The sequence below is a fragment of the Pleurodeles waltl genome, chromosome 2_2 (genome assembly GCF_031143425.1).
Source record: "Pleurodeles waltl isolate 20211129_DDA chromosome 2_2, aPleWal1.hap1.20221129, whole genome shotgun sequence".
Taxonomy (NCBI): Eukaryota; Metazoa; Chordata; class Amphibia; order Caudata; family Salamandridae; genus Pleurodeles; species Pleurodeles waltl.
Window position 1 is genome coordinate 1021823465 of NC_090439.1, and position 14132 is coordinate 1021837596.

Here is a 14132-nt window from a genome sequence, read left to right on the forward strand (position 1 = left end):
GACATTCACTATTTCCCCTCCAATCTAAGCCACTTTAGGGAAAGTATTGGACACTAAAGGGTGAAATTGACTATTCCCATACAATCTAAAACATTTTATTAAAGATACTATCAACTAAAAAGTATATCAATACAATCATTACTCCATACTCACAAAATGTATGATATATAAAATAAACCAAAATTTACTTTAAAAAACACCCTAACCAAAACTACAAATCGATATGTTCATTTTTACATTCAAATATTAAAATATTTTTATGATTATTAATAATGAATACATTTTGTAATTATTTACTATCATTCCTAAACTTGGAATCATAAAATAATAAATAAAATCATAATTGAAAATGAACAATCATTAACTTAAAAAATGCATAACACCCATTTTTACAATCTAAATGCAAAAAAGAATTATCATTTAATTATAATTTATTATAATTCATTTATTAGTAACATTAAAAAAATACATTTCAATAATAATATTTTAAAAAATATAAAATTGTTTTGGTACTGTACTGTATTACTATTACATTTAATTTTTATATTTTTAATTGATTTCTTTATTTAAATATTTATGTTATTACTTAAAATGAAATTAGTATTGCTAGCTTTATTATAATTGATATATTATAACTAATTAACAATCATTAGTTAAAAAAATGTGCACATCAATAACATAATTAACTTTACATTTAATTTAACATATTCACTTTTTAAAAAATCTCCTCACACTTATCCCTAACTAACCGAATATCTCTCTGCTTATTAAAATAATAAATCTATAATAGTTATACTTTTTATACATTAATACAACTAAAAACACAAATTTTAACAATTGTATTATTAATATAGAATCCACATCAATGAATCAACATATATCATAATACACACACAAAAAACAATATTAGATACAACAATATTTTCTAAATAGATATTTTTGCAACCATATTAAGAAAGAGCACTTACATTTATATTTTTACCTTCAATGTTCCTGCCGACGATATGTTTAACATCCTGATATTCTTAGCACAATATTTTTGTTTCACAATATTATTTTTTCACTATTTTGTTCAAGCACCTGAAAATACAATGAGAAGACCAAATCCTGAATTACTCCCCCAGTTCTCTTCCCAAACTCAATGCATTCTAGATAACTATTGACCTTTCGGCAAACTAATTTTAATGAAATAATTCTAGCCAATAAGAAACCATGGAAGCAGGAAGGCATCCAGCATAAACGCAAGTTTCTCCTTCATGTAATGAAACAAGTATTGCTCCAAAAGGATAATGACTTAGCAAATGCTTTCAGCTAATTTACACATTGTAAAAGAAACAAATAATAAAGGAGAAAAATCCTAATACGCAATAGGAGAATCTTCAGGCAAACGTTTCCTCACTCACACTCTTTCTGCAGGGAAAATTGGGAATCTTGTCAAGCTTCACAAACTATGGCAAGTGTGAAATTACCAGCTTCACCCAACTTTGATTGTGAAGTCTGAGGTATTCCACATCTCTACTGGCACACCCTTACCGCTGAAACAAAAAATAATCCTTGATTACCAAACCAGGGAGGGAAACACACACAAAAATCAGGCATATAAAAGAAATAATGTGTGTAGCATGAATTATGTACTAGAAGGATGTCAGTTATTGAATTTAGCAGCACACTTTATGGATTAGCCTTTTACTATTGGATAGGTTTCTTTCATTTAATTTGCTATTGTTTTTGCCACTGTACCTTCAGCAATGCTTAATTTAGAAAAAAGTAAGTGCAAGGGTGCAGAGTTTTCTTAGGAGTAGGCCAAAGCGCTGCTCAATGTTGGCATTGCTGAGTACTAAGGCTGACAGTATTAATTCCAACTCATGTGTCCTTCTTCCACCCCCCACGCTTCCTGTTAATGTGGCTCACTCTTGCAAGTTCACCTCTGTTTGCTCACTTTTGCCACTGTTTTCCTCTTTCCCTTCCCTGCTCTTTCTTCCTTTTAGGCCTTTCGCTCTGTCTTGCTCTGAGTCATAAATCTGATGAAACACTTGCTGAGGACTGGCCTGCACGTGTGTGGACCAGGAAATTGAATTCCCAAGAAATGAGGCACCTGACTATCCCATGGCTTCAGTGAAAGCAGATGGCCGATAGCTGTGAGGAGGTGGTGAAACCTCAATCTGACAATTTCCAAAGCATGAAATTAGATCAGTCCCCCCCCACGTGTCAGGAGACTTGGTGAGATCTTTCTAAAAAAATCTAAAGTCATGTTGATGGGCTGCACAGTGCATTTTGAGAAAATCCTGTGTGCGATCTCTGACATAAAAGGAATGCTACAACACAAATCAATGCAGTGGTGATTGATGTGTGGCTACTCAGGACAAACAACAGAAAGCTCACTGTAAGCGTGGCTAAAACTGAAAGAAAGATTGAGACAATGTAGCCAAAAGTCGGTGACTTGCAGGTGCAAGTAAAGAATCTGGCAGTCGTGGTGACACACCTAAAGGAGAGAGCCGATGAGGAAGGCCATTTAGTCTGACAGAGCAGTTGGATAACCAGGTTGTCAGAAAAAGTAAAGGGCCAAATCAATGAACTATTCCTTGAGCGGTGGCTAATCCAGTACATATATGGTAGAAGCACTTTGGCCTTCTTTACCCTGGAGAAAACACATTGTGTACCAGGCCACAGCAAGTCCCAGTAGACCTGATGAGACCCAAGGAGAATAGGTTACTGAACTTTAGGGTCACACACCATATCCTTCAAATGGTCCGAACACATGTCCCTATGGGAACAAAGTTCTCCTATTCCCAGATTTTACAGTGAAGGAACTCCTTATATTAGATTAAGGAAAAACTCTTGTAACTGGAACTGGCATACACACTCTAATACCCTGCAAAACGTTTAATAATCAATGACAAGACTGCCTTTTTTTTACTGCACCAGATGAAACTATGGAACAGGCTAGAGCAAAAGGGAAGACCAGGACAGATAAAGACAACTGGCAAAATATGGAAATTAAAATGGAGCAAAACAATGCATGAAGGAAAATCAGGGTTCTGGCGAAACCATCAAAGTGGCAGGAACAGACTGAAAAAGCTAGCGAGGTAGCAGATGTGGAGAGTTATAGAAACTCACAGGAGCTGACATCATATAGCAGTCTGGGGCCCTCCTGAGCTGAACCAGAACCCAAGGAGGAGATGACAGCCCTCCCGAGACAAGTGCTGATGTGACTTCTATGACTGTGGACTATAGCTGTCTGAATGGCCTGAGACAATGTAATTAATGTATGGGTGAAGTCTGGGGTTGGAAGACGGCCTGGCTGGTGTTCCACAGGTAAGGGCTAAAAGGAGAGATAGGGGAGGTTTTGCACATATGCTGGGGACTGGAGCACAAGCTCCTCAGTGATATAAGTATAGAGCAATCTCAGTCTCTAATTTCTTACAAGATATACTAGATTCCATAGCATTGTAAAAGTCATTAGGCCCAGTTAGAGGGAGCAGATACCTTTTTATATTATAGGTTTAAAGCAGGAGTTTGTGGTGAGGAGGATGACAGACCTTTTAGGAGTTGGGGTAATTAGCAGCAAGCTTGTGATTTGAAAAATTGGGGAGGAGAGATGGCTGAGGATAATCACAGTTAAGATTTTTTCAAACAAGTACAGACACGTAACAACAGCAAGACAGATGGATGCAGCAGGGAAGTAGATGGAATGGGATGAACCCTGGGGTGGAATAGATCTGGTACATTATATTGGCTGAAAGACTGTGGTAGAGACTGAAAATGCTCTCTTGGGATGTCAATGGTCTAGTCAATAAAATCAAATGGACTAATATATCCAGAGGCATATTCCGGAAGTAATTCCAACACAGGAAACCCACCTGCTGGGAATGGAGTGTAAATCTCTGGCATGAGGCAAATGTGCTTTACTGGCACATGTAGGTTTTACTTGAGGGTTATGTAAGGTAGCAATGCTGGCTAAGAAACGCCCTCCCTTTCTGATCACTAAAAGTGGCTAGATGCTAGTGGCTGTACAGTATTATATGGGGTGCAGAGCTCTACAGGAGAACACGGTTTTACTGTGATGAGTATGCACCACAGTGGCCGTAAAAAGAAACCCTAGGGAAAGTTAGCACAAACCTGCTGGAAGTTGGATCCATCCTACAATCCCTGCAGCCATAACAGGAAGTCACCCAACTGGATGACTTTTCTTTGAGTGGGACATCAAAGGCATGGTCCTTTCTTTTGCCAGCCCAAGGAGCAGCAGGTGCCACTAACGTCTTTGGTGCAGCCTAACAGCGCTGATATCTGGGAACAGCAGGGAAGTCCTTCTTTGGTCCTCCCACCAGTACAGACGACATTTGAGGTCTGGGTGACAGGGGTGCCACTTTTGTGCTCAGTTTGTGACCTTGGGGCTGTGGCAACTACTAGCCAATGGGCTACCAGGCCTGCCTAGTGATGACTTCCTGTAAAGTGTGGCATCTAGCCAGCACAGAATGCACCAATACACCCACTCCCAACATGTCAGATCCCTTCTTTACACGTGTGGTGCTCCCTAGCACATACCAGAAGTGTGGCTGCCTGGAGGCTACGTGCCAACGGAAAAATTATGATTTGGGAGCTGCATCCCCTCTCTGTCCTTGATGCCAGCCTATCTGCAAAAACAAAACTGCAGCCCATTTCTTATGTGTCCACCATCTGCCCTTCAAATGCGGCTATCCCTTTCAAAGCTTGACTTTTGGGCTCGCACCTTGTTTGGCCTTCCTAATAGAGAGAGGCCAAACCTCTTCAAACGGCAGAACCTTTGTGTTCCTTCCTAAGCATCATTCACACTTTTCCCTAGGAGGACCGGTGGCTGACAACCATAAACGGTAATTGGGAAATTTTGGGCAACAAAGAGGCAACTTTGTAAAGTTATTACAACACAAAAAGAGAGTGACAGGAGTGATTCAACACAACAGACTCCCGTTTGAACTAGAGACTCTAAACACACAAGGAGTGTGGGGAGCTAAAAGAGAGAACAGGACTCTTGGGGCCTGTTCAGAAAGTGCCAGTTGGGTGCGTAGTCTACAAGAAAGGTATGAGTGTGAAGAGTGTCTGTACCTTTGATGGAGTTCTCTTTACGGACTAGGTGGTCTCACACACATTATAGTGTCATGCTTCATCATATGACCACCTAGCCCCACCTAGGTAAGATGATACTACCTGGGCAGACTCAACCTCGATGCTAAAAGAACTGCAGAGGGAGTGCTGAGATTGAATCTAGCTGGATAATACAAGGGATCCAGATAAAGGTTGTGAATAATAAAATTACCTTACAAATCACCCGTTTAGTTTGGAGATTTTTTGATATAGGTGTTTGTACTTAAGATTAGAAATAGGGGTTGAGGACTCTGTTGAAAATAATGACTCAAAGGGTCTAAAAACTGGGGACCAACATGTTTCTGCCCACACTTAGAGCTGGAAGGCCTGGAGCATTCATCAGGGTCGAGGATCCCTACAGATGGAGAGCAAAATGATATGCTCAACTGAAGGATCAGCGCTCTAAAATAAATGGGGCCTACCTGAATACTTTTGTGGGAGGCCCTGCGCAAAGTAGGCGGTTAGCCTCTGGTCTGGGATCTAACGGAGGGGGGTTGCCCTTTATAGTCACACTAACTCCAAAGGCCGCAACCGGAAGAAGCACCTAAGGTCTGTGTCCCAGCCGCTCTTGTGGCTAGGTGGTCATACGATGAAGCATGACACTATAATGTGTGTGAGACTACTTAGTCCGTAAAGGGAACTCCCTTGAAGGTACAGCCACTCTTCACACTCAAACCTTTCTTCTAGACTACACGCCCAACTAGCACTTTCTGAGCAGGCCCCAAGAGTCCTGTTCTCTCTATTAGCACCCCACACTCCTTGTGTGTTTACAACTTTGTAAAGTTGCCATTGTTGCACAAGTTACATTAAATTTGACAAGTCTCAGGTTAGGTTTAATGCAATAATTCTTGTGATACCTTGAAGTATCATATTTAGTAGTCCCATTCAGAAGTTAGGACTGCTGAGTTACCAGCCTGTTGTCATGTGCTCACCAATTAGGCTATTGTACTTTCTACAGTACCAACCACAATGTGGGGTTCTTACTGTTAAGATATGTAAAAATGTGTGCCTTTTTATCATGCAGCATCCTGCCGTTAGGCCTGCGTTAGGAGTGACATATTTATTGAAAGGGAAAGTGTGGGCTTTGCCATTTGTTTAAATAGCTAAGTTGCATTAGCAGTTTAAAATAGCTCTGCCAACCAGCAGTGGCGGCTGAGAGTCATGCTTTACTTTGTCCCACTTATGGTGACACAACAAGTGCTGCAGTTCATGAGGGAACACTTAACTTACAGGCCCTGGGTACCCCTGGTTCCATACACCAGGGACTTGTAAGTGTCGGAGTTGGACTTTCGCTCCTAGGCGAGACTGCTGGTTTAGGGATGACAGCACTTTTGTTTGTAGGCGACTAGGCCAATCCTACAACAAGTTGCAACTGTCAGCCCAACCCTTCCAGCTCATAAGCAGTACCTCATCATATACCCAAACAGTAAAAGGTGATTTCTGGTAGCCTTTATGCATGGACTTAGGAGTGTGACATCTAAGGGGAGTCGAAGTGGAACAGAGAGTACCCTTTTCTTACATGAGCAATAAGTCTTGGTCACACACCGGCAATGTAGGAGATGAAGTAAAGTTTTCAATAGGTTTATTTATAAGACTGCAATCTACTGTAAAATGTATGAGCTGCTATGATTAGGATAATAAGCAATGCAAGAAGCAGAATTGTAAAAACGAGAATCGTGAATACAAAGACCCCACCATCTTGCAATAACATCATAAGTAAAATATCCCTAAAACACTATCACAGCAGCATAGATGGCGATGATAGCATCTGGTAGGAATCCCTCTGATAACACTGTCTGCATAGGATGTATTTATGCAGATCTTTTAGGACCCCTGACACAGGTATGTTCCCAAATAATAGATAAGAAGGCGTGCTTGGGGTGGCAATTATATAAACAATTCCCTCCAAAAGTACATTATGTTCCTGTCACATGTAAGTGGGAAAGGGACATGATGTGAATACCTATGTGGCTCACTTAACTTTGACGCTGAGAGCGACTCCTTCATATAGTGGCACTGATAATGTAGAATCAAAACATTTCACTAACTATAAACATAGCAGCCATTTTGAAAGAAGTAATTAGTAAATAGGCTAAGACAGAGCAAGCAGGTTAAAAGTCACTAGGTGATGGGGGACAGGCTTGCAAGCCAGAAGTTTAAGCTAAACTTCTGATTCCCATTAAAACTAAATAGGATCCACTGCATAAATAAGTTAACTTATGTCAATGGGCTGAAAGCCAATTAAACACCCTTCTTATGGTCAAAGCTCATGCACTGGGGCCTAGTTAGTAGGGTCCAGTACACTGCAGAGTCATTACACCAGTACCTAATTGTTAGAAATGGGGTTTTGGTTGGCAGTCAGGTTACCCCCTGTCTAAGCAAGGACCCTCACTCTAGTCAGGGTAAGTCACACACAATCCAAATTATCCTGTGCCCACCCTCTGGTAGCTTGGCACTGAGCAGTCACGCTTAACTTAGAAGACAATGTGTAAAGTATTTAGGCAATAAATAATACAATACCACCATATAGCACCACAAAAATACACCACACACTGTTTAGAAAAATATATAATGTTTATCTGGATCAGGTCAAAAAGAATAAAATGTGATAAGTATATGTTGAGATATCTCTGAAAAGAGGTATAAAGTGTCTTAAGTGTTTTATAAGCAAACAATGGGGGTCATTCAGACCTTGGCGGACGGCGGAGGCCGTCCGCCAAGGTACCGCCGACAAATGACCGCACTGCGGTCAAAAGACCGCGGCGGCCATTCAAACATTTCCGCTGGGCCGGCGGGCGCTCTCCAAAAGAGCGCCCGCCGGCCCAGCGGAAATGCCCCTGCAACGAGGACGCCGGCTCAGAATTGAGCCGGTCGTAGTTGCAGGGGTGCGACGGGTGCAGTTGCACCCGTCGCGTATTAAAGTGTCTGCAAAGCAGACACTGAAATACTTTGTGGGGCCCCCAGGGGCCCCGCGGCACCCCCTACCGCCATCCTGTTCATGGCGGGTTTCCCGCCATGAACAGGATGGCGGTAGGGGGGGTCTGAATCCCCATGGCGGCGGAGCGCGCTCCGCCGCCGTGGAGGATTCAATGGGGCAGCGGTAAACCGGCGGGAGACCACCGGTTTACCCTTTCTGACCGCAGCTGAACCGCTGCGGTCAGAATGCCCTTGGGAGCACCGCCAGCCTGTTGGCGGTGCTCCCGTGGTCGGTGACCCTGGCGGTCACCGGCCGCCAGGGTCAGAATGACCCCCAATGTCTCTTTCAAGCACAATGTACCTGGTTTGCGTGAAAATTCTCCGCAAAGAACCGCAGAGGAGGAGATGCGTGGAAGCGAAGGGGTGTGCGTCGATTTCTCGGGACGCACATGGCGATGCGTCATTTTGTTTTCACGCAAGGACGGCTGTGCATCGATTTCCGGCGCTCAGTCGTGGAGCCTCTTCGTGTTGCGGGGTTTTCAGACGCCCCTGGGACGATGCGTGGATTTCCTGCGCTGGCAGGATGAAGTTACAGGAGCTGCGTCGATCCAGTGGGTGTTGCGCCTAATTTTCTACTGCACAGCAGAGGCTGCGTTGATTCCACTCTGGAAGTCGGGCTGCGTCGTTCCGGCTGTGCATCGATCCGGTGGGCCGTGTGTCGAATTTTGCTGCACAAGGAGTCCTTCTTGAAGAGATTAAGGCCCTCATTACAACCCTGGCGGTCGGTGTTAAAGCAGCGGTAAGACCGGCAACAGGCCAGCAGTAAAAAAAAGGGAATCACGACCATGGTGGAAACCGCCAACATAGACAGCCACTTTAACACTCCGACTGCCACGGCGGTACAAACAAACAGCATGGCGGTCACCGCCAACAGACAGGCGGAAGACAATATACCACCCACACTATTATGAGAGGCCAATCCGCCACCTTTTCTGGGGCTGATTCAATGTGAACAAAAACACAACGGAAACAGGACTTGGAAGGAGAAACACTCACCTCTACACAACCCACGAGGAACCAGGACGCCATCGAGTGAGAACTCCAAATCCTCCCTGCGATAGTTTTCCTGCTCCTCTACCAGGAGCACGAACGACGGCGGCGACGACGACCACGTGAGTACTGCACCTACAACACAGGGGAGGGGGGAGGGAAAAGAGAGTGACACACACGCGCAACACGAAACACCCCCACCTCCACCCTCACCCACAACAACACACACACCAATACATGCTGCAACAATAGATTTACACCCCCCAAACCCCCTGGAAGAACGCAATGACAAAAGGAAATTATTGTAACAATTGTAATCAATAAAAATCCATTAGTCAAAACTTTAAATACAGTAGAAACAATTATGTACACCAACTATACAAGCCCGTATAGTGCACCATTCAAAGTCCGTGGACCACTGGGCCCAAAATGCATGGACGAGGCCCACACTCAATACCAGACTGCAAACGGAAAGAACACTTATGGGGCATCAGATCAAAATGAAACAGGCACCTCAGTGGAAGGGAAGGGGGTCACCTCAGCCGGATGAGTGCACAATGCCAGCTCCACAAGGGGGCTCCATGCCCATTGATGTATCCTGGGTAGTGCAAAGCCACAGTCTCTCAAGTCTTTTCAGTGGGTGGGTTGCCCACTGCTTTATCCTAGGGAGTGCAAAGCCACAGCCTCTCAAGTCTCTCCAGTGGGTGGTTTGCCCACTGCTTTATCCTGGGGAGTGCAAAGCCACAGTCTCTCAAGTCTCTTCAGTGGGTGGGTTGCCCACTGCTCCATCCTGGGGAGTGCAAAGCCACAGTCTCTCAAGTCTTTTCAGTGGGTGCGTTGCCCAATGCTCTAGCCTGGGGAGTGCAAAGCCACAGTCTCTCTAGTCTTTTCAATGGGTGGGTTGCCCACTGCTTTATCCTGGGGAGTGCAAAGCCACAGTCACTCAAGTCTTTTCAGTGGTTGGGTTGCCCACTGCTTTATCCTGGGGAGTGCAAAGCCACAGTCTCTCAAGTCTTTTCAGTGGGTGGGTTGCCCACTGCTTTATCCTGGGAGTGCAAAGCCACAGTCTCTCAAGTGGATGCCTTCCTCCACTGGTTCTGGAGGGGGCTTTGTACCCAGAGTGCTTCATCCTGCCAAGGGCTAGGTAGTGGATGTGATACTCCACTGGTTCTGGAGGGGGCTTTGTGCCCAGAGTGCTTCATCCTGCCAAGGACTGAGGTAATGGATGCCTTTCTCCACTGGTTCTGGAGGGCGCTTTGTGCCCAGAGTGCTTCATCCTGCCAAGGACTGAGGTAGTGGATGTGATACTCCAGTGGTTCTGGAGGGGGCTTTGTGCCCAGAGTGCTTCATCCTGCCAAGGACTGAGGTAGTGGATGTGACACTCCACTGACGGTGGTGCAACATGCAAGCTGGCCAGGCTCATGGAACTGACCACCAGCCTCGTACGACTGACCACTGGGGATGGCGGCCAAGTCTGCGGTGGTGCCACTGGCTCAGGATGTCCCGGCGGTGCTGGCGGCGGTGTCAGTTGCGGCGGTGCTGGCGGCGGTGTCAGTAGCGGCGGACTCTGTGGCATCGGTGCTGGCGGCGAGCTCTGTGGCTTCGGTGCAGGCGGCGGGCTCTGTGGCATCGGTGCTGGTGGCGGGCTCTGTGGCATCGGTGCTGGCGGCGGGCTCTGTCATCGTGCAGGCGGCGGGCTCTATGGAAACGGTAATGGCGGCGGTCTTTGTGGCGGCGGTGCTGGTGGTGGGCTCACTGACTGGGGTGCTGGTGGCGGGCTCTGTGGCATCGGTGCTGGCGGCGGGCTCTGTGTCATCGTGCAGGCGGCGGGCTCTATGGAAACGGTAATGGCGGCGGTCTTTGTGGCGGCGGTGCTGGTGGTGGGCTCACTGACTGGGGTGCTGGTGGCGGCCTCACTGACTGCGGGGCTGGTGGCTGGCTCACTGACTGCGGTGTCAGTAGTGGCGGTGCTGGTGGCGGGCTCACTGACTGCGGTGCTGGTGAAGGGCTCAGTGTCTGTGGTGCTGGTGAAGGTCTCAGTGTCTGCGGTGCTGGCGGCGGTGTCTGTGGCTGCAGTGCAGGTGGCGGTGCCGGTGGTGGTCTTGTCCGCTATGCAGGTTGGTGTCGTCGTGGACCTGCCTTTGATTTTTTGGCTCTTCCCCACCTTGGATGGTGGCGAAGCTGTCTTCCCACTTTCCACTTTTGTTTTGCCTGAGCCCTTGGTGGCAGGTGTTTTCGCCTTCTCCCTCTGGGATGTGGGCAACTTTTTCTGTATTGGAGGTGGGGAGTGTCCTTGCCCTCGGTCCTTGGGACACTGGCAGCCTTGTTGCTTGGCGCACTCCAAAATCCTGCTATTGCTGGCACCACTGTGCCCGGTGATGTGGTGGCTGAGGTGCTGGGTTGGGACCTGGAAAGGCGGGCCCTAGGGGACGGACAGGGGGGAGGTGTAGGGAAGAGGTCAAAATTTGATAGGAAAAGCTTTTTAGACACACTGGGACGGGTAGATGGAGGGGGCTGGAGGCTGTTGTGAGGTGGATGGCTGTTGGGTGAGTGTGTGACTGCGTTTGTGTACTTTGGGAGGAGGGTTCACAGACACACTGGGAGAGGACACAGGACGTGTGAATGGTAGTGGGGGTGGTGAGTGCACGTGAGCGATGTGTGGTGATGGGCGTGATGATGATGGAGGTAGTGACTGAAGATGTAGTGCATGCAGGTGTGAGTGGAGACGAGACAGAGAGGGAGGAGGGAGACGTGGAGGAGGGGGACACAGTGGAGGCAGTGGATGTTGGTATGTCTGCATGGGTATGGTGCTTGTGTGAGTGCCTGTGGGATATGTGGTGCTTATGTTTGCCTGAGCCACCCTTGTGTGTTGAGGTGTGTGCATGCTGGTCTGATGGTGTGCTTGGGATAGGCTGAGGTACAGGGGATTGGGTCTGGGTGGAGGAGGTTGGAGGGGGGAGGCTGGACACAGGGACAATGGCTGCCATCAGTGCTGAGGCCAGAGCCTGAAAAGCATGCTGTTGGGCTGCCTGGCCAGAATGAATGCCCTCCAGGTATGCATTTGTTTGTTGCAAGTGCCTCTCTACACCCTGGATGGCATTCAGAATGGTAGACTGGCCAACAGTGAGGGATCTCAGGAGGTTAATAGCCTCCTCACTGAGGGCAGCAGGGCTGACTGGGGCAGGGCCTGCGGTGCCTGGGGAGAAGGAGATGTCCACCCTCCTGGGTGAGCTGCCACGGGACACGGGCTGCTGGGAGGGCGGTGCTGGTAGGGTGGGTGGCGGCTGTACCTGTAGATGCGGTGGGCACAGAGGGGCCCGCCACTGCAAGGGAGCTCCCATCAGAGGAGGAGTCGGTGTCGCTGGTCTCTGCTCCGATCCCTGCCGTGGAGCTCCCCTCACCCTCCGTCCCACTGGTGACTTCAGACTCCATTGTCTCGCCCTCCAGGGCCATGTGGGATGCAGCTCCCTCCTGCTCCGGTGGCACTGCTCCTCCGCCTGATGATGCTAATGCACACAAGAACAGGGAGACCACAAAAAGGGGGGGAGAAAGAAGGAAGACATGTTCAGTGCATGCAATACCGCTACCGTTGGCAGACACTACAGACACAGCAGCCCTCTGCACTACGCCATGCACTTAGAGTTCCCTAATTAATCACAGAGACATGGGGTACAAGGCCTATACCCGATTGCTGCACACATGGAAGTCACAGGAGCCTGACTAGGTGTAGATGGCTCTTACCACTGGTGGGGTTGGGGTACCACATAGCCTGCCTCACAAAGGGTCCTTGCCTACAAAGCTCGCCCTGGCCTAGTGTAACCCACTGCCCACCTCCCCCACCCAGACACCTCCTAATGCACGCAGAGTCAGATGGATGTGACTGGACTCACCCCCTTGTGGCTGCTGTGATGCCCTCTAGCACCCATCCAACTCCGGATACGCCACCGCCAGGATCCGGAACATCAGGGGGGTCATGGTGCGACAGCCACCCCTCCCACATTGGGAGGCCATCCCTAGCTGGGCCTCCGCCGTCTTCTTGCTCCAGCAGCGAATGTCCTCCCATCTTTTCCGGCAGTGGGTGCTCCATCTGTGGTGGACCCCCAGGGTCCGGACGTCCTTGGCAATGGCACGCCAAATATCCTTCTTCTGGTGGGCGCTGACCTTGAGGAATAGTACAGGGGAAAAGGATGATCTTTAACCGTCCGGACCGTCACAGTCATTGGCACACGTTCCCATCCTTGCCCTGACGCACATACACTCACCGTCCGCTCATGCAGGCCTCAGTCCCCCCCGTATCTTCCATCCACACCACTCCAAACAGGCATTGCCCATACAGCATGCTCACAGTGTACTCACCTGTTTGTCTGGAGGACTGTAGAGTAGCGTGTACTGGTGGAGGACCACATCCACTAACTTCTCCAACTCCTCCGAAGTGAAGGAAGGGGCCCCTTCCCCAGACACATGAGCCATGGTCGCTTCCAGACACAGGTCACAGCAGCACTTGCAGTGTAGGTCCTCTCCTGTCGAAGGTCAGGTATCAAGTGAGTGAACAGAGAGAAAATGGCGGTCACGTCCGCGGCAGTGATTACCGTCACCGCCGGCGCACATCGTCATTGGCTCCTGTGACCCATAGGGCCCAATGTTAACCAAAGCAGGATTGCGCAGCGGTCTTCAACCGCCTACCGCGACGGTGTACAACGCCAGCCCAGTTACCTCATATCCCCTTGTCCCACATTACAGGTCAGGCAGCCGCCATTTCAGGTGGCCACATGGCATTATTTTTAAATGCATCACACCTATCTGGGCCTTGTATACACACAGTGACAGGCCTTGCATTCACACAGTGACAGGCACATAGCGGATTGACAAATGTGTGCAACAAATTCTTTTTTTACTACCTCAGTGTTGGCTGACTCTGTGCTCGCTGTTCTCGTCCATAGGGCACGTCCGCTGGGGCAGGTGAGGAGATGGAGGCATCCTCTGGTGTATAGACCGCTGGTGGACCTGTCGACAATGGACGACAGACACATCATTATCACTTACAG